Below are 17,930 nucleotides of genomic sequence, written 5' to 3'. Positions count from 1 at the left end.
ATGATCCAGGACTTCCACTCTGCAGTTACTTGTTCCTCCGTCTCGCCCTTCACGTGGGTGCCTCCCCTCCAGGAGGCCTGAGAAAATATTTCCTTTATAGTTTTTCCTTAAACCCTGGTTGATCTTCAACTAGACCTGGATAGGAACCCTTTAATCGTAAATCTCTGGCCTCGGCCCCACCCTGAACTCTTCATTTAATAGACACTGTCCTACAGGGGGCGCCAGGGTGGCTCAGCAGTTTAAGCGTCCCACTCTTGATTTCAGCTCAGGTCACCGTCTCATGGTTTGTGAGTTCGAGCCCCGAGTCGACCTCTGCGCGGACAGCGTGGAGCCTGCCTGGGATTCTCTCTCCCTCTCTCTCTGCCCCTCCCCACCCCCGAAAAATAGACACTGTCCTATAAGCATGTAAACAATCCCCAGCAGCCCTCCTTTCAAAGGAAGCCCTCACTGTATGTAAACTAACTGGGGGGGAAAAAAGGGGGGGGGGGCGCGGAGCAAGCCTTGAGAATCCTTCTGTAGCAAGTGCATTCTCCACACCTTTTCCAGAAGCCGAAGGGGGAGGAAGACTTGAATTCCTAGCCCCCCGGGGAGGGAGAGACTTCTGCACCGCCGGGGAAGGCATGGTCCTCTGCAGGCACTCCCATGAGCCCTCTGCTGGATGGAGGGTACCCTTCCCACAGCCATTCTTTCAGGCCCCCCTCCTTCTCTCACCTGCATTGGGGCTGGAGATCGAAACTGCCCTGCTCGGTTGCCAGCTTCCTCGGGCTTAGTCTGGTCCTTGCATCCCAGTGCTGAAGGCTGTGGTGTGTTCTAACAAAGGATAAGGATTATCACAGGCCACTCTTCGGATCGTCCAACCGATTAACATGTCTCAACGGGTGCCTGGAAAACCCCGAGGCCCCAACTCTGCCCCCCACCACATCCCAGCCCGGCCTCCTCCTCCCTCACTTGGACGCTCTGCCTGTCGGAGAGATGACAGAATCTTAAGGGAGTTGGCAAAAACTGAAAGACATCCTTCTGTGAAAGTCCAGTGAACCTCCTACAAGGGGGGCAGTGTTATCTAGGGTTCATCAGCTCAGCAGACCGGGTCCCCGGCCACGGGGATTTAAGGTACCATGTAACTCTGGGAACAAGTTGCTGTCGAGCGAAGGGGTGGAAAGGAGGGTTGCGAGCCACCGTCCGCTGAGCATCTTCTCTCTGTCCAGCACCGAGCTTGATGCTGTGGCACAGGAGTTCCAACCAGTGGACTCCACCAGAGGACTTCCTGAAACTTTCCGTGGGAGAGCTCCACCCCTGGGTAACCATCCTGGATGGGGGCTCCCATCAGGAAGGCAGGCCCACCTGGCCACGGGATTCCCTGGCCGATGCCAGGATTCCGTCTGGCAGCAACATGGAAACCAGTCCATGGAGAACACGATTGCTATCAGCAACTTCAACGGAATGTTCTTTCCATGGGTTTGCACAAGTTGAACATCATCTCAAGAAATTACTCTTCTCCTGGGAGAAAGCAACCCGGAGCCTGATGAATGGAATTCAATTTCAAACTGGTGAATCTTCTTATTCGTGCTTCCTTTTCACAGATGGTTTATCTCCCTTGCCCCAAGCTTTCAGAGGGATGTTGGGGGCACTTAAATTTTTCCTCACCATGAGTAATAGAAGATCCCCCACTAGACTTTCCTAAGGGCTGGAACCATGGATTATTTGTCTTTGTGTCCCTGTTTGTAGAGCCTAGGACAGTGTCGCAGGTGCTCTGGAAATGTTTGTGGCTTAGAGAGAGGAAGGAAGGAAGGAAGGAAGGAAGGAAGGAAGGAAGGGAGGAAGGGAGGAAGGGAGGGAGGAAGGAAGGGAGGGAGGAAGGAAGAAAGGGAGGGAGGGAGGGAGGAAGGAATGAAGGGAGGAAGAAAAGAAGGAAGGAATGAAGGAAGGAATGAGGGAGGAAGGAAGGAAGGCAGGCAGGAAGAAAGAAAAGAAGGAAGGAATGAAGGAAGGGAGGGAGGAAGGAAGAAAGGAAGGAAGGGAGGGAGGGAGGGAGGGAGGGAGGGAGGGAGGAAGGGAGGAAGGAAGGTTGTAATCATTCAATAGGAAGGAAGGAAGGAAGGAAGGAGGGAAGGAAGGGAGGGAGGGAGGGAGGGAGGGAGGGAGGGAGGAAGGGAGGGAAGAAGGGAGGGAGCGAGGGAAGAAAAAAGGAAGGAAGGAAGGAAGGAAGGAAAGAAAGAAGGAAAGAAAGAAGGAAAGAAAGAAGGAAGGAAGAAATATTCTTTCTGCTGAATAACACCAGTGGCATGAAAACTTCCAAGGCTCCTAAAACCTACACATAGATTAATCCGATTACACCGATTCTTCTTAGGCCACAAATTTTCAAAAATTCTAATAGATTAATCAGGTGTGAATTATGTTAGAGAAACAATCTTGCCTTTTCCATATAGGGTTTGGCTGAGCATGGAGTGATTCTTTCTTCTATTTGAATTTGTTCAGTTCTCAATTATAAAATGAGACTCAGAAGCAGTCCAAAGAACCACAGAAGAAAGGAATGTTTTTTCTTTCAGAAAGGACTGCATAGTAATGGCAAACACATCAGCCCTTACCACGTGCCAACCACAATTTAAATTGTGTGTTAACCCCTTGTGGCCGCGGTGGAGACAGTAGCTACTCTTAACTTCGTTTTACACAAGAGAAAACAGGCTCAGAGAGCGTGAGTAACTTGCCCAAGATCACACAGTTCGGAAGTGGCAGAGGTAGGGGGAAAATGTCCAAGCCAAAGTTATTAGAATATCCAAAATAAGGAGTGATCCCTGAAGAAAGTATGGTTCTTAGCTAAATATATAGATCACCTAGCAGCGTCCTGTTGGTGTACCTTGTGGCCAAAACTTGTGCGCTTTAGAAATAACAGAGTAAGGGGCACTTGGGTGGCTCGGTGGGTTAAGTGGCCGACTTTGGCTCAGGTCATGATCTCATGGTCTGTGAGTTCGAGCCCCACGTTGGGCTCTGTGCTGACAGCTCAGAGCCCGGAGTCTGCGTTGGATTCTGTTTTTGTCTCTCAAAAATGAATAAATATTTTTTTTAAAAAAGAAAGAACAAAGTAATATTACTAAAACCAGCAAAATAAAGATCCTGTAGTAGCTGGACTGGATGAAAGGGCAGAAAAGGAATTCCGTTCCAATGCACTTTAGAAAATGGAACAATTGGGGCGCTTGGGTGGCTCAGTCGGTTAAGCGTCCGACTTCGGCTCAGGTCATGATCTCGCGGTCTGTGAGTTCGAGCCCCGCATTGGGCTCTGTGCTGACCGCTCAGAGCCTTGAACCTGTTTCAGATTCTGAGTCTCCCTCTCTCTCTGACCCTCCCCCGTTCATGCTCTGTCTCTCTCTGTCTCAAAAATAAATAAACGTTAAAAAAAAAAAAAATTGGGGGGCGCCTGGGTGGCTCAGTCGGTTGGGCGTCCGACTTCGGCTCAGGTCATAATCTCACGGTATGTGAGTTCGAGCCCCGCGTCAGGCTCTGTGCTGACTGCTCAGAGCCTTGAACCTGTTTCAGATTCTGAGTCTCCCTCTCTCTCTGACCCTCCCCCGTTCATGCTCTGTCTCTCTCTGTCTCAAAAATAAATAAACGTTTAAAAAAAAAAAAAAAAGAAAAAGAAAATGGAACAATCAAATTTTCAAGTAAATGGCTTTCTGACACAAACTTGCAAAATTAATCTGAAACCATCAAAACAAGTCACAACCCTTAAAATCCTAATAAACCAAAGGAGGGAGCCATTATTCAATCCAGCCTTATTGGAGGCTGGTTCCAACTTGGTTGAAGAGTAATAGAAAAGTCAGTAAATGATTCTTTTTTTTTTTTTTTTTAGTGTTTCTTTTTGAGAGAGAGAGAGAAAGACAGAGCGTGAGTTGGGGAGGAGCAGAGTGAGAGGGAAACACAGAATCCGGACCATGCTCCAGGCTCCAAGCTGTCAGCACAGAAGCCGACGCAGGGCTCAAACCCACCAACCATGAGATCATGACCTGAGCCAAAGTCAGACGCTTAACCGACTGAGCCACCCAGGTGCCCCAGAGTCACTAAATGATTCCAAGCTAGATGTTGTCAGTAACAAAGAACCAGGCCTAGAGAAAACTTACAGGGGGAAGAATCATTTATAGCTGCCATTTTTATATTATCCTGAATACAGAGGTTGAGAAGAATAGAGCAAAGAACACATGGAGTCAAGGTGGGAGTAAGGGAGGGAAATAGACACGAAATTTAAATAGTGTAAAATCGCAAATGCTCTCACAGCTTTTCCTCCTTTTAAAATGCACTTCTCACGATTCGTGGGTTCGAGCCCCGCATCGGGCTCTGTGCTGACGGCTCAGAGCCTGGAGCCTGCTTCGGATTCTCTCTCTCCCTCTCTCTCTGCCCCTCCCCTGCTCGCTCGCTCTCTCTCTCTCTCTCAAAAATAAGTAAACATTAAGAAAAATGCACTTCTCTGTGGAAAACATTGTCCGAGGTGATGTGTGAGCTTGGACAAGTTTAAGGTGGGATCCAGCCCATGACATAGCTTCTGATGTACCCGAAGATGGCCCTGATGATAACCTCAAAGTCAAGCAAAGGACAAAACCAGCTGACGTGTTCCGAACTGATTACAGGAGAAACCCAGAGGCAGAGAACGTACTGCCGCTTGAGACTGGACCATTTGACATGTCATTCCGGGACACAGCCGCTATGCGGCAGGAAGGGACATGAAGGAAGGCGAGGCTGTGGCGCCAAAGAACTCCCTGGAGCCGCTTTGAAGACAGATTAAGCAGGGAGAAGTGGAGGTCTGCACCCTCCAAGACCCCAGATTCTTGTGTTTTACATCTAAAAGTCATGGGGCAGGGTGGGTACCTGAACGGCTCAGTTGGTTAAGCGTCTGACTTTTGATTTTGGTTCATCGTGATCTCGCAGTCCATAGGATTGAGCCCCATCTCAGGCTCTGCGCTGACCGCACAAAGCTTGCTTGGGATTCTCTCTCCCTCTCTCCCTCCCCCTCCCCCACTCACGCTTGCACTCTCTCTCTTTCCAAATAAATAAATATATTTTTTAATTTTCTTAATAATTTTTTTTATGTTTGTTTATTTTTGAGAGAGAGAGAGAGAGAGAGAGAGAAGTGAGCAGGGAAGGGGCAGAGAGAGAGGGAGACACAGAATCAGAAGCAGGCTCCAGGCTCCAACCTGTCAGCACAGAGCCCGACGCGGGACTTGAACTCACGGACCGCAAGGTCATGATTTGAGCCAAAGTCAGCCGCTTAACCTACTGAGCCATCAAGGTGCGCCGAAAATTTTTCAAAAATAGAAATAAATAAAGGTCATGGTGGAATATGGGGAGAAAACTGATCTGTAACTATTCCTGATTATTACTCACTCCATGTAAAATAGTTACTAAGTAACAGAATACATAGCAATTAAATAGTATTATTACTATACATATGGTTATGTTACTAATGTGAATCACTCACAATTTCCTGGCCAAGAGGATTGAACTGAACATTTTTATTCTAACAATGAGATAATGGCTTTTGGCCAACAGATTGGGAAAAAATAAGATCTCTGAAAACCAATAAGAGTATTGCAACACCTGGGTGGCTCAATCGGTTAAGCGTCTGACTCTCGGTTTCAGCTCAGGTCATAATCTCACAGTTTGTGAGTTCAAGCTCTGTATCAGGTTCTGTGCTGGCAGCATGGAGCCTGCTTGGGATTCTGTCTCCCTCTCTCTCGGCCCTCCCCTGCTTGCTCTCTACCTCTTCTCTCTCTCAAATAAATAAATTAAATTAAAAACCAGTAAGGGTATGGAGTGGGAATGTATGTGGATACAGCCTTTTGGGAGGGCAATTTTGAGTAGCTATTAACATGGGAGGGGCACCTGGGTGGCTCAGTTGAGCGTCCGCCTCCTGATTCTGGCTCAGGTCATGATCTCACAGTTCATGGGATCGAGCCCTGCATCGGGCTCCACAATGAGTATGGTGCTTGCTTAGGATTTTCTCTCTCCCTCTGCCCCTCTCCCCTGCTCATAAACTCTAGCGTGCATGCGCTCGCTCTCTCTCAAAACAAACAAACAAAAAAGATAGAAAAAAGTTAAATTTTTGTGGGGAGATGGGCAAAATAGGGAAAAAAAATTAAATCTTTGGAAATGTTCTTCGAGCCCCGCGTCGGGCTCTGGGCTGATGGCTCAGAGCCCGGAGCCTGCCTCGGATTCTGTGTCTCCTTCTCTCTCTGCCCCTCCCCTGCTCGTGCTCTGTCTCTCTCTGTCTCTCAAAACTAAATAAATGTAAAAAAAAAAAAAAAAAAATTTTTTTTTTAAATACCTGCCTTGATGGAGCTTACATTCCAGTGGAATTTAGGGCATATCCACTTTGCAGGGAGGGAGGTGACTCTGGGAGAGAGGCACGGGCCTCGTGGCAGGGCCATGGCATCGACAGGCTCCAGTCATCTCTTCCAGGCCCGGGAAAGGGGAAGAGGAGAGAATGGTTTAAGGCCTCAGTGCAGACCCGCAGCCCCTGGCTGGCCCCTCACTGAGCACCCTCCACGCCCGCTTCAGCCAGCTGCCCAACTTGGGGTGTCTGTAGTTGGCAGCTGTGGGGCCCCTGCCTGGAGCCTCGTGGAGGGATTGAGACCCAAGTGCGGAAAGAGGAAAGGGTGCCCCCCACCCCGCTCTGGTCTGGCTCAGGAGCTTGTAGCGCCTCGGGGTAGCAGTGAGAGGCCCTCTTCTTCAGGGGGCCCCTTACCGTGAGGATGGCTGCCTGTGAGAGTGGTTGGAAGGAGGGATAGCCCGGGTGCGGAGAGTGAGGGAAAGGAAGCCAGAGTAGGGAGGGAAGGAGCCCTGAAGGACTGACAGGGCTCCACCACGGCCAAAAGCAGAGAGGACATTTCCCTTCGTGCGCCATCTGGAACCAGAGCACTGCGGCCGGCAGCCCTTATGGGGCCAGGAAGCTACGTGAGAGCCTGCTGGTCCTCAGCGCCCTGAGTCGCCTTCCTCCTCCCCTCTGTCCCCACACCAGGCCCCCTGGCTTCCAGCTCTGCTTCCTGTCTACACCAAACAACACAGGGAACAGCGTAGGTGAGGTGACTCGAGAGAGGCCTAACATTTAGAAAGTGGAACTAAGCTGATTGTGGGGATCACTTTGCAATGTAAAGAAATATCAAGTCATTGCGTGGCACACCTCAAACTAACACAAGGTTATATGTCAATTATATCTCAATAAAGCTAGAAAGAGAAAAAATGGAACTGAGGTGGTGGTTTATCCAAGAGATTAACAGAATTAAGGGGCGAAGGTTAAGAATGTAAGGTCTATACCCCAGAGCAACCTGCATTTCAGAGGGACAGCAAGGAGAATGTCCATGGTAAACACAAAGGAATGACTCGCTAACAGTGAAATTGCAGACATCCTTGATGAGCCAGTGGGAAGACATTTCAGGCCAGGGTGGGTCTTTCCTGAGGCCTTCAAATCACACCTTATAGACACTAGGCTGCCCCACCTGAACCCTGGCCCAGCCAGCTTCTCTGTCAAGCCAGTTCACACGGGCGCTGGAAGGCTGAGATAATCTGATTGGCCAGGAGATTCATGTTTGCTGTGGAAGGCTGGCTTTGTTAATGATCAAAGTCAGGTTTCAACCTGTTCCTCCCAAACCTACGTGCAGTCCCTCATAGAGCCCGACACAGGGCGTGGTGAGCAGCTTTGCAGAGCCCTCATGGTTTATAAAATCCAAGTGAGTTTTAAACTGCTCAGTAGTGGATACTGGAAATCAGGCTGGCTAAAGAACCACCTCCATCTCGTCTATTTTCCACTTAAAATTTTTGTTTAATGTTTATTTATTTTTGAGAGAGAGAGAGAGAGAGAGAGAGAGAACAAGTAGGGGAGGGGCACAGAGAGAGGGAGACACAGAATCCGAAGCAGGCTCCAGGCTCTGAGCTGTCAGCACAGAGCCCGACGTGGGGCTCGAACCCACAAACTGAGATCATGACCTGAGCCACCTAGGCCCCCCTCTTTTCCACTTTAAATTAGGAGAATCAGCTGGAGGGTTCCTAACCCACCAATTCACATATCCTCTCGCCCTCAGCTGGGGAGTCCTTCCTCCCTCCAGGGCCCTGCTGTCTGTAGGTAAGGAGCCAGCACAAACACCCAGTCAGCTGCCAAAGGACAAGTCTGTGTTGGGCTGGAAATGGGATCTCTTTCTTGACAAATGACCATCGCTCAAGCACGCTGCACCACACGAAAACACACAATTGCATACCACTTCCCCAGGAGGTTTCTGATCTCAATGCCTCAAAATCTACTTCCTAGAAGGGCTTTGCCCAAACCTGAGAAAGATAAACACGTTTACCACACTCCGGCCCCGCTGTCCTCGAAGGAGGCTCCGGAAGGCGTGCGTGTGAGCGCCGTGTGCAGGGGCACCGCAAACGCTTTTGTGCGCTCACATGCCTGGACGTCACAGCCAAGTGCTTCCCGGCAAAATACACAAGGGCTTTGTCTCATTCTGCAAAGGTCTGCATTGGCAACGGGGCCACTGCCGCTGTGTTTGTCCAGCTCAAAGGGGAGAACGGCAGGGTGGGGGTGACGCAGTTTGTCGCCACAAAGAGAAGGGCAGCCCCACCTTGCTTCAGGTGGAAAACACAACTCTCCACATCCTGGCTAGGCTTTCCGGTCAAAAATTTCACTAGGAAGGAAGGGAGGGAGGGACCAGAAGGAGGAGAGGGGGGGGGGGTGTGCAAAAGAAGGCGCTTTCTTTGTATTACTCTCTGAGTTAAACAATGCCTGGTCGGAACGCTCAGAATCTCATCAGAAAGACATTTTTTTCTTTTTAATTAATAAAAACAGGAGCGCCTGGGTGGCTCAGGCAGTTAAGCATCTGACTTCAGCTCCGGTCATGATCTCACTGTCGGTGGGTTCGAGCCCCGCGTCGGGCTCTGTGCTGACAGCTCGGAGCCTGGAGCCTGCTTCGGATTCTGTGCCTCCCTCCCTCTCTCTCTGCCCTGCCCTGTTCTGTCCCCCGCCTCTCAAAAATAAAATAAATATTATAAAAATAAATTAAATTTTTAAAAACAATCATTGGGAACAGAAAAATCAAAAGTCAATTCCCAGACTCAGGCAATGAGTCACGTTTCAGATGCCAGCCACCGGTTTTGGAGCAAAGTGATCAGATTTAGGGAGCCCCTCCTCCTCGCTTCAATTCTTGGTCATCAGATCCCCGCTGCAATTCTGGTGGGGGCCATCTGGAACCTCCCCCCAGCCCCACTCCTCCTCTCCAACCAACCCCCTGCAGGCCTCATCCGCATTCAGCATCCCCCTCTGCCCTCTGCAACCACCATCTCACCTCCTGGGTCTCCAGGCTTTTCTTTTACGTCCTTTCCCACCAGGCTTTTCTTTTACGTCCTTTCCCACCCCAAAGAGGCAGTCCCGCACACGGGCAAGGTGTGGATTTTGAAGTTTGCTGACTGCCGGGCTCCACGCTTCCCATCCTTGCTGAAGTCAAATCAGACTCATCAACAGCTCAAGGAGAACAGCTGATTTGCAAAACCCCTTAGCAGTAACTTACCAGAGAACCAGTTCTGGTGTGTGTTTCTTTTGTTGATTTTCTAGGTTTTGTTTTGTTTGTTTTTGTTACCCAAGTAGAGGCTGATGGGTTGGAGATAGGGTGGAGATCGGGGAAATACACAAGAGTGGGCAGCCGAACAACTGCAGTTCATGTTGCTAAGGGGAAGTGTATGAAGTGACAAAATAGCGATAGAAGGGCTTACTGAGTTTCTGCCGTGTGTTGTGTGCCTGGCACTGTGCCGGAGCTGTGATGCTGAACGAGCAGGCTGCATCCCTCCCTCACAGAGCTGACAGTCTGACGGGGGAGGCAGACAGACAAGCAACTCGTCACCGGTAATTTAGTATGAATAATGCTGAGAACAGGAAGCTACAGACCAGCACGAATGCACAGGCACGTGGGGGGTGTGGGGTGGGGGTGGGGGGTAGGGAAGAAGAATCCCAGGAAGAAATGCCGCCTAAACTGAAATCCAACGGATGGGGAAGAGAAACCTGCTTAAAAGTCAGGGGGCTGGAGACAGCAGGGAATGTTAAAGAGCACTGGAAACAGCTGCATGTGGCTCAGAGGCCAGCTTGAGGCTGCCGGGGTTGACAATGGCCAGAGTGAAAAGCAGGGGAGGGCTTGGGAGACCACGGAGCCAGAACACGGAAAGGCTGAGACAGACACAGTGCTCAGAGCCACCTCCAAGACCTTTTCCTCCCTGCGTGAACCTGCCTGTGGCTCAGGCCGTCTCAATAAAGCATTCCTATTCACTCTTATTTAGTGAGAGCTCATCAGATACCCGTGAACACAGAGCAAGAGTCCAGTCCATGTCTGAACGGAGTAAGCAGGAGACACGCCCCGTTCCCCATGTTTTTTCCTGTACTTGCTTCTGCAACCAGAAAAAGACTAGCAAAGGTCCTCCGTGATGACGTAACAAGGACACGGCAAGCAAGCTTCGTGGGACACACAGGATCCAACCATTTCCCCTGCAGAAATGGTCAAACACCGAAAGTGAATGTGTTTGCAGGATGTAGTGTGCAGGCTTCCCACCCAGCTTGCAGGCAAGGTCGGGGATCGCTCTCTGGGGGCAAGAACCCTAGTCATCCAAGGTGTTTATTTCCTTTCGGTAAACAGTAATGTGTAATTTCCCATTTCTAGGGACAATGATTACTTCAAACAAAGGGCAGTCACCAAAAGCAGTATTTAGCAGGGAGCGGTTTTCCTCCATAAGAGGGACTGAAGTTCAGTGGGGATTAAAAAAAAAAAAGCCCTTGGCTAAAAAAAGTATTAATTTGTCTCTTAGATCTGATTCAAATACAAGTGATTTTTGGAAACTCAGGGTGTCCAAATACAGAAAGAAGAGCAAAAAGCCACCTCCTCCCCGCCTGGGGCCTCCTGGATTACCAGCTCTGACCCCCTGCCCCGAGTGGGGTGTGCTCACCTTGGCACTCCTCCTTCCCCACAGCTAAATTCCTAGAATTTATTTTCTAGGAATTTAGACAATCCACAATGGCTGCCTCCACTCTCACTTGACCTCCCTAATCTGCCTGAAGGGCCCACTTGAAATTCAAGTTGTGAACTGAGCTTGCACTGTTACAAGTAGAAAATGCCCGGTCATTATTCCATCCTGTCTGTTCTCATTCCAACCCTCCCCACCGCCTGGCCACTGGACACAGAGGATAGAGGCCAGGATGGCTGCCGTGCCCCCTGGGGGAAACCACACACTCAGGTGAGGATACAGAGCCCAGGCCACAGGCTGAAAAGGCCAGAGGTTGTTAAAAGCCGGGCCAGGGGCGCCTGGGTGGCTCAGTCGGTTGAGCGTCCGACTTCGGCTCAGGTCACGATCTCGCAGTCCGTGAGTTCGAGCCCCGCGTCGGGCTCTGGGCTGATGGCTCAGAGCCTGGAGCCTGCTTCCGATGCTGTGTCTCCCTCTCTCTCTGCCCCTCCCCCGTTCATGCTCTGTCTCTCTCTGTCTCAAAAATAAATAAATGTTAAAAAAGAAAAAAAATTAAAAAAAAAAAAAAAGCCGGGCCAGAGTGGAGACCTCAAGACAGGTAGGGGTCAAATGCCCCCCTACGACCCTGAAAGCTGAGCGCTCAGGGCCCCAGTGGGGAAAACAAGACCTACCTCTGCTGCTTGTGAGGCTTTGCTAAAAGGCTCTCCTGTCCCCAAATGCCTGGAGCTGGCCCGCCCATCGGTCTGAAATAAACACCTTAAGGGACCCATCCCTGGAGCCCAAAAGCCCCCTTTAAACATTTTTTTTAATGTTTATTTGTTTTTTTAAAGAGAGTGCAAGCGGGGGGAGGGGCAGAGAGAGAGGGGGACAGAGGATCTGAAGCAGGCTCCTCCCTGACAGCAGCGAGCCTGAGCCCCATGCGGGCGCTCAAACTCATGAACCATGGTGAGATCACGACCGGAACCTAAGTCGGACGCTCAACCGACAGAGCCACCCAAGCGCCCCAGCCCTCTTTTTTTTTTAATTAAATTAAATTAAATTTAATTTAACTTAATTTTATTTTATTTCATTTTTTAATATAATTTATGGTCAAGTTGGCTAACATACAGTGTATAGAGTGTGCTCTTGGCTTGGGGGATAGATTCCCGTGATTCATCACTTACATACAACCCCCAGTGCCGATCCCAACAAGTGCCCTCCTCAATGCCCATCACTCATTTTCCCCGCCCCTCTCACCCCCACCCAAGCAACGTTCAGTTTGTTCTCTGTGTTTAAAAGTCTCTTATGGTTTGCCTCCCTCCCTCTCTGGAACTATTTTTTCCCCTTCCCTTCCTCCATGGTCTTCTGTTAAGTTGCTCAGGTTGCACGTATGAGTGGAAACATACGATATCTGTCCTTCTCTGACTGACTTACTTCACTCAGCATAATACCCTCCAGTTCCATCCACGTTGCTGCAAATGGCCAGATTTCATTTTTTCTCATTGCCAAGTAGTACTCCATTGTATATATAAACCACATCTTTTTCATCCATTCATCAGTTGATGGGCCCAGCCCTCTTCTTAAATGTCAATATCCTAAGTATTAACATCTATGGCGCAGTCACTCTCCAACACAGCATTTCTTGAGGGAAGTCTGGCCTAAGGAAAGAGCTAGCGTCCCTCCGTCCCTCGTCCCTCCTCAACTGGGTAAGGAGGCCAGCTCTCCTGGAAGCCACTGGAGGTGTGGCCTTGGCCTCCAGTACCTTCCTTCTGAACAGCCCCTCCCCAGAGTCTTCTGTCCCCAATTTCCTACCAACGGTGGCCCTCCCCTAGTCCCAGCCGGCCACCATCGCCACCTTCACAGCAGCCCCGAGGTGGGTAAAACTCAGCCTGGAAAAAGGTCCACGGACCGGACCGAGGATGGCCTGGTGACTGGCAGATCGACAGAACGGGGTGGGGTGGCAGATACTCCCTGGATCTGGCCCTCTCCCCTCTGCTTTCCTCCCTCCCTCCCCTCTACTGCTCTGGGATGCAGAGTTGGCTTTGGGAGGCTTTTACTCTCTGGACACTGGCAGGTCCCGTGATTACAGTATGGGGCGGGGGGGGGGGGGGGGGGTTGATTATAGTTACTCCCTTGTTTATCATCAGCCTGGAAGAGGGAAGACTCCAGAGAGGAAAAGACCCCGGGTAACACTGAGCAGGAGCTGGGCTGGCAGCAGCTGAGGGGGCTGAACCACTTTGCTTGAGGCCCCGGAGTCTCCCTCCTGCTTCCAAAATGGGCAAATTGATTAAGAGCCTTTTCCTTTCCTTTCTGGGCTGGACCAGAAACCAGCTAAGCTCCGCGGTCTTGAATTTCGTTCCAAGTTCCCCACCCTTCTCTTGCTCCCCCCCCCCAACCTCCCCACACAGTTCACCTTCCACCTCTTCCTCCTGTTCCCTTTGCTGCACTGTGTACCCCACAATCCTCCCCAGACCTTGAAACAGTTATAGACTGTTTTGAACACATCTCTCCCATAATCAGAGCAAGCAGAAAGCACGGCCTTCTCGGTCAGACCAGACCCAGTTTGAATTCTGCTACATTCTAGCTGTGTGACCCTGAACACTTTGCTTAACCTCTCGGGGCCTCTGTCTGCCTGTAAGTAAGAAAAAGAGTACCCACTTCTTGGGGTTGTTGTAGAAGTCAAAAGAGACAAAAAGCATGTACAATCATATAGAATGCCTAACACAAAGTATTCGAGAGTAATCACTAACGCATAGTTTTTCCTTTATGCCAAACACATTGCAACGCTAGGAGAGAGAGGTACCATATCATCCCTATTTTATAGAGTAGGAAACTGAGGCACAGAGAGGTTTAATCCCTTGCCCAAGATCATACGGCCAGGAAGATAGCTATTATTATTATTATTCCCCTACGAGACAATAAGCTCACTGAGGAGAGAGGCTTTGCACATACGTATCTAATATCTACTTTAGGGATGTCGTTGAAAGGTCAAGGCCCTACAAATTTCAAGAGACATCTTCCATTTCCTAAAACCTCCCCAGAAAAAGATCCCCAGTTTCCACAGGGAAACAGCAATAGCATCATGGGAAAAGGGGGGGGGGGGGAACACAATTTTTTTTAAGTCAGAAGGTTTGCATTGACCTATCGGAGTCACCTATTCCCAGCTCTGTGAGTTGAGACTGATGGCTTCACCTCCCCTCACCTCACCTTTTTTTATGCCTCCTTGCCCACAGAGCTGAGAGCCCGGTGTGAGATCTCAAGTGATAAGGCACTTTGTGGACTGGAATGTCCTGTCCAAAGAGAGGGGTTTTTCATTCTTAACCCTTCCCAGCCCTTGGCCCCCTTGCTGGGAAGCGGTTCCATTAAGGCCAGGCCTCTCGAGTGTGTGGTGGAAAATAACAGAGGTTTTTTAAAGGGAACTGAAACCGCACTCCTCAGCAGAATGTTCCCCACACGTTCGCTGTGGCCCATGACGGAGTCTCTACATTCGGCTTTGAGAAGCGCTTGTGGGTCCCGGCTGCCGGCCACCGCAGGGCTATTCAGAGGCTGGTAAACAGCACATGGCATTCTCCGCCTATGGCAAGCATTCATGCACCGAATTCTTTGTCCTCGTGAGGAGAGACAGAGAGCTACTCTGTGCTGCAAAACCAGATCCCCGTTTGCAAAAGCCCCGGCCGGAGAGCACGCCAAGGCTGGGGCCCACATGCCACCAAGCCCTTGTGCGCTTGCGAAATAAACTTGCCCGAACTTGGACTTCTCTCAAAAAAAAACTTGGGTTAGCTTGTTAATTCCAAAGGGAAAGCATGGCACTGTTACCATGGAGAAGCTTGGCCATCTGCTCCTTAATCAAGAGCTCCAAGTCCTGCGGGTCCTGAGAAGCGATCCCACACCGCTTCCGTGGTATTCCTGCCCCCAGTGCATAACCCGAATCTAACCAAGAGGGAAACAAACATCATCACACAAACCCAGGCTGAGGGACGTTTCTAGAGGACAACCAGCCCCGCATATTAAAAAAATATTAATGTCGCCCCCCACCCCCTGGGTGGCTCAGTCAGTTAAGCGTCTGACTCTTGGTTTCGGCTCAGGTCATGATCTTACGGTTCATGAACATCATCGGCTCTGCCCTGACGGTGTGGAGCCTGCTTGGGATTCTCACTCTGTCCCTGTGTCTCTGCCCCTCCCCTGCTCTCTCTCTCTCTCTGGCTCTCTCTCAAGAATAAATAAATTAAAACTTAAAAAAATACATGAAAATCTTTTTAAAAAAATATCAGTGTCATGAAGGGCAACGAAAAGCTGAGCACCTGTTCCAGATTGAAGAAACCAGATGGAAGAGACCAGGAGAACTGAACGTCAGGTGGGATTGTGGACATGGGTTGAAACCAAAATGGGAATAAAGACCTTGGCAAAAGGCAATGGTTGGGCAGTTAATAAAACTTACAAATGGACTGTATGTCAGATAAGAATATTTTACCAGTGTTTTCTTTTAATTTTTTTTAATGTTTATTTATTTTTGAAGGAGAGAGACAGAGCGTGAGCAGGGTAGGGACAAAGAGAGAGGGAGACACAGAATCCAAAGCAGGCTCCAGGCTCTAAACTGTCAGCACGGAGCCTGACGCAGGGCTTGAACCCACAAACCGCAAGATCATGACCTGAGCTGAAGTCGGACACTTAACCGACTGAGCCGCCCAGGCGCCCGTTATCAATGTTAAGTTTTCTGAATTTGCTGATTGTATTGCATTATTAAACAGGATGTCCATGCATGCTGAAGTACTTGGGAGTAAAGGGTCGTGGCGTCTGCAATTTACTCTCAAACGATCCAGCAAACCTGATGCTACTGATAACCTGTACATAGATTAAAACACACGAGGTAACATTGGTAAAAATCTAAGTGAAAGGCATATGGATTATCCTAGGTATCGCTCTTGCAAGGTCTCTGTAGGTTTAAAGTCAGAATAAATACACTTTAAAAAAGAAAAGAAAGGAACATCGGGGGCACCTGACTGGCTCAGTTGGAGGAGCATGCGACTGCTATCTCAGGGTCGTGGGTTTGAGCCCCGCGTTGGGGGTAGAGATTGCTTAAAAACAAAATTTTTTTTTAAGTTAAATAAATAAACGAAAATGCCCCAACCGACAAAGAAATAAAGGAACATCAGTTACATGCACAGCTGCATCTCCCAGATACTAATTCACGGCGGCTAATGTGCAAGGGCAGGGCGATGAGAGCCAGCAACATGCTAAGTCCCAGTGGAACACTGGAGACATAGCAGAAATTCACTAAAGACACAGCAGTAATTCACTAACGCTGCTATTGCTGGAAACATTTGATCCAACCTACCAACCTCACAGGAAAATTAGTTACATTATATTATAATCACACCTTGCTTTTGACCCCAAACAGTTCCACGCACCTAATTAACCTTACTTCTGAAAGGATCATAAACAGCTAGAACTGGCAGCAGCCTTCAAGAATGCAAGCCTGAGCCATGTTACAAATGAGGAAACCAAGGCTGAGAGAGGAACCTTAATGTGCCCAAGGTCGTGGCTAATCCCAGTTACTCCCAGGCCAGTACTGCTTTCCAGGCTCTGTCCTGAGAACCCTGGAGTATTTTCCCCCAACTTTTGGCTATTTGCAAAACTTCAAGACAAGAAGACTTGTGTTTCCCCAAGGGGAAAAAAAAATTTTTTTTTTAATGTATAGGTGACATTGGGAGCCTTTTGAAAAGAGAGGGAACAAATATATTTTTTTAATGTTTATTTTTGAGAGAGAGAGAGAGAGAGGCAGAGTATGAGCAGAGGAGGGGCGGAGAGAGAGAGAGGGAGACACAGAATCCGAAGCAGGCTCCAGGCTCTGAGCTGTCAGCACAGAGCCCGATGCGGGGCTCGAACTCACGAACCCTGAGATCACAACCTGAGCTGAAGTCGGATGCTTAACTGAGTGAGCCACCCAGGTGCCCCTATGTGTGTGTGTGTGTGTGTGTGTGTGTGTGTTTTATTTTTTTTCAATATTTATTTTTGAGAGAGACAGAGTGTGAGCAGGGGAGGGGCAGAGAGCTAGGGAGACATCCGAATCCGAAGCAGGCTCCAGGCTCTGAGCTGTCAGCACAGAGCCCAACACAGGGCTGGAACCTACAAACTGCGAGATCATGACCTGAGCCGAAGTCAGACGCTTAACCCACTGAGCCACCCAGGCGCCCCTAAGTGTGTTTGTTTAAAACAAAAATTGTCCCTAGTACTTTGTGATCAAATACATCCCATGTGATGAGGGCTAGTTTCAGAAATCTCAAAATACAGAAATTCAAACTTGCCTAACAGAAAAATGAGAGGATTGGGACATTGTCCTGATTATCCTTTACCTGTATCTCCCCCTTCAGAGCCCTTCTGCCTGCCCTCTGCCTCCCGGAGGTTCTGTGCCTCCAGGAGGCTGACCCCTTCACCTGCAACACCTAGACTCACTTACCCTCCAGGGAGAGGCACCATAAGGAGGAAAGGTCATCTTCCTGTTGCCCATGACCAGCACTTTCCAGCAAATGCTATGTCCTTTGTGACTACAGCTCCTGCCGGTGGACCCTCCTCTGCCTCCAGCTCACGCTGGGTTCCAAGGAACACCATGTCTTCCCCAAGCCCCTCCAGGCCCCTGGGCGATACCAGCTTCCTGCTGTCCGTGTTCCCGTCACCCCCTGTTGGCTCCTCTGTTCCTGCCCACTATTCCTCGAACAGTGCCTTTCTCTAATCCTCTATGATTGAACTAATCTTCAAGTGGAATTTTGTTTCCTGTAGGGACCCTGACAGATTGAGAAATGAGTTTGTGTGAAAGCAAAACATTTACTGCCATTTGTGAGCACGTGGTGCATTTCCAAGTCATTCTATTTTTGAAATGTCCCCTTGGCCAGTCTTTCCACCCACTGTCACACTGCCTAAAGCAAGGTACGAGGTGAGGCTGTGGTCCGCGGGGCGCTCGGTGCATCTCTGAGCAAGGA

General features: G+C 49.5%; 1 long non-coding RNA gene across 1 annotated transcript; it reads right to left on the bottom strand.

Annotated features, from left to right (window-relative positions):
- Positions 1 to 710: 710 nt before the first annotated feature.
- LOC144612978 (uncharacterized) lies at positions 711 to 10,765 on the bottom strand. The gene is made up of 3 exons (XR_013550255.2): positions 9,540 to 10,765; positions 9,318 to 9,466; positions 711 to 810 (listed from the first exon to the last, which is right to left on the bottom strand). It is a non-coding gene; the product is annotated as an uncharacterized LOC144612978 (long non-coding RNA).
- Positions 10,766 to 17,930: the final 7,165 nt, after the last annotated feature.

Source organism: Panthera onca, chromosome D1 (assembly GCF_046562875.1).
Source record: "Panthera onca isolate mPanOnc1 chromosome D1, mPanOnc1 haplotype 2, whole genome shotgun sequence".
In the NCBI taxonomy this organism is placed as follows: domain Eukaryota; kingdom Metazoa; phylum Chordata; class Mammalia; order Carnivora; family Felidae; genus Panthera; species Panthera onca.
Note: the sequence above shows the minus strand (reverse complement) of the source record. Positions and strands in the feature narration are given on the sequence as shown.